The following is a 2,848-nucleotide window of genomic DNA, read 5'->3' on the forward strand; positions in this document are numbered from 1 at the left end:
TGCCAGTCGAAGGTTTTCTCGTCTTCCCTTTCATAAAACCCCAAATGCTAAATGGACAGATATTTTATGTGTATTCCATATTTATTTTAATTCTTTTACATTTTTATAACAGCTTTGTACATCTAGTCAACTTTTGTACTGACTTTAATGCATTTCATATAACACTCGTTAGACTTTTAGGTAAGGTGCAATGATTCGCAGTTATTGGATTACTGGTATTAACCTGACCATATCATTCTAGAAATATATGTGCATCGTCATGTTAAGTGTATAAATACATTTTAATGGACGCAAATAAGAAATATATACTTCCACTTGGATACATATAAGTTGCAACTTGGCAACAGTGTTCACTAAAGATATGACGTCATACGGAATGAGACTAATTAGGAAAGGAAAATTTCCTCTGTATAAACAGTAAATATTTAAGTCATGTGGAAGTGACGATATGTACAAATTCCATATATTTATATATAACTTAAGATATAATAGTTAGGAAATGCCTCGTTAGAACTGGTAAACTAAATGGCTCTAAACAGTATTATATTATTCGTTTGGACTTTTTGCTTGTCTTGGTAATCGATATTAGGAAGAGCGTCAACATGAAACATCTAGAATTCACATGCGTGATCAGACTAAAATATTAAAATCCATTAATGATTGTTTTAAGAGGCTAACGTGAAGTTCAAACGTCGTGTTCGGATTGTTGCAAACGTTAAAGTGCATTTTGCAATGCTAAAAAAATATGTTACTAATTTTCTAGTGAACCCAGATTGAATGAGGAATTAGATGTCATCTTATACTTAATGTAAATAGTAAGTTATACCATTCCTATTTCTGAGTCAAGACGCTTTCCTTTACCATTCCTTCCATTCTGGAAAACAAACGAACACACTCAGTCAGCTGACTTTGATGTCATCTCACCGATTCGTAAATAAGCTTATCCTTGCACCATTTTACCCCATTGAAGGTTATTTGCGATAAATACTACCCTATTTTGTGAAGATACAGTCGATATTTCCCCTTGCTATGTTAATGACAAAATGACTACCGTATATCAGCAATTGCACTCAGATTTTTCGATACCCTGTAGTGATCCGTCTCTCCTCTTTCGAACAGCACAATTGTGATCGAAAGAGCTGCCCTGGAATCTATAACTGTTTCCTTGTTACCAAATCCCAATGCAGTAAGTTTGTACAAGTAATTTGCAGTTAAAACATATTTATATATCGCAATGCATGAAACCATACGAAGACAAACAAACAAACAAACGAAGCAGCGGTCATGAATTGACTGCGTAGACTGTGCAACAGGAAATGTACACCGATAGCAAACCAGATTCGTTCAATAATCAAATATAGATCCCAAGAAATATGTGCAGACTACCTTTAACACAGTCAGTTGTTTAAAAAGGCAGCAAAAGAGAAAGAATATATAGCTAGAAGCTGATCTTGGCCATTAGGACATTCGAGTACATTAAGAGATGGAGAAGAATCTATATGTATATATTTACAGGCAAACCTGGGTAAAAAAAAAAAAGTAAAATAAAACACCAGATTAACTGGATTACAAATTTTCGCTAAGAAATAATGCAAAACACGATGAAAAAATAAGCTGCTCTTTCTAGAACTGCGACGTAGCTTCAAGACAGGCCTGCTCTTATTGATTTCGGTAGTTTCTCTCATATTCAGACGGAGATGCAAGCAGCACAAGCAATGTTTTGCGAAATAAGAGAAAGAATGATAGCTAAATAACGTTTAGAAAAATAACAGTAATGGACACAAATAAGATAACGTGCGTTAGTATAAACTGCGAGGAATGGACGAGTCGTCAATTTACTAATCTGTCTTTAAACTATGAAGAATGGATGAGTCATCATTTTACTAATCTGTCTTTATCTTCATCTTCCATGCTTACTTTTGAAAGCTCTGGTTTTCGGCCCTCGCTTAGCGAATCAACCAGGTTCCTCCTTATTTAGCCTACCGGTTATAATTTAAGACCTCCTTGAATAAATTTTCTCATGGTAGTAACTGTCTTTTTTAATATGTATACATGTAATTTACCTTCTTCTATACGTTTTCGTTCATTCATAGTTACAATTTTTATATTTTGTACTTGACGTGAGCTAGGAGTGAGGGAAAGGCTCAGAGTTTGGATGAGTCTGATCCCAGATTAATCGGATGAAATGAGAAAACAACTGCAATAAGAGCCAAATAAATCGTCAATAGGCTAACTAGGCTAAGAATGAAAGATCACACGTAAACGGATGAAACATTTCATAGTTTTTGCCCGTTATAAGAGAACTGTGAGCAGCATGAACGTTTGTTTCTCCGTAGAATGTTAATGGCCACTCTACAACATGCTCTGTTTCGGAGTTTATGTATGTATAAGCGAAATCAGGGGTGCGTTTGCAGTTTAGTTTATTCAAATCTCTCAGAACTCCACTTCAGATGTCGTGATACATTTCTGAATTTTATTTTCATTAGTACAATATCAAAATATAGCATTAAAAAAGTTCAGTGACTGATTGGTTCATATATTTTTCAAATGTTACTTTCAATGCTTACAGTACTATTAAATTTGTATCATTGATCTTATGATTTATTAAAGTTTTTCTAATGAGGTATAATTGAAGAAAACAACATTGTATACTCATAATGCTTACCATGGAAACACCTAAAAAAAAAAAAAATAACTTCACGCTAAAATATTTTCATTTTCAAAAACGTATAACGAGAACAAGAATATGATCGTAAATAGGTACAAGAATATGACCGTAAATTAAGCGCAAGAATATGACCATACAGGTTGAAACTGGTACAAGGATACCTGAACATGCTACTCCTGC

The sequence above is a fragment of the Macrobrachium rosenbergii genome, chromosome 6 (genome assembly GCF_040412425.1).
Source record: "Macrobrachium rosenbergii isolate ZJJX-2024 chromosome 6, ASM4041242v1, whole genome shotgun sequence".
NCBI lineage: Eukaryota > Metazoa > Arthropoda > Malacostraca > Decapoda > Palaemonidae > Macrobrachium > Macrobrachium rosenbergii.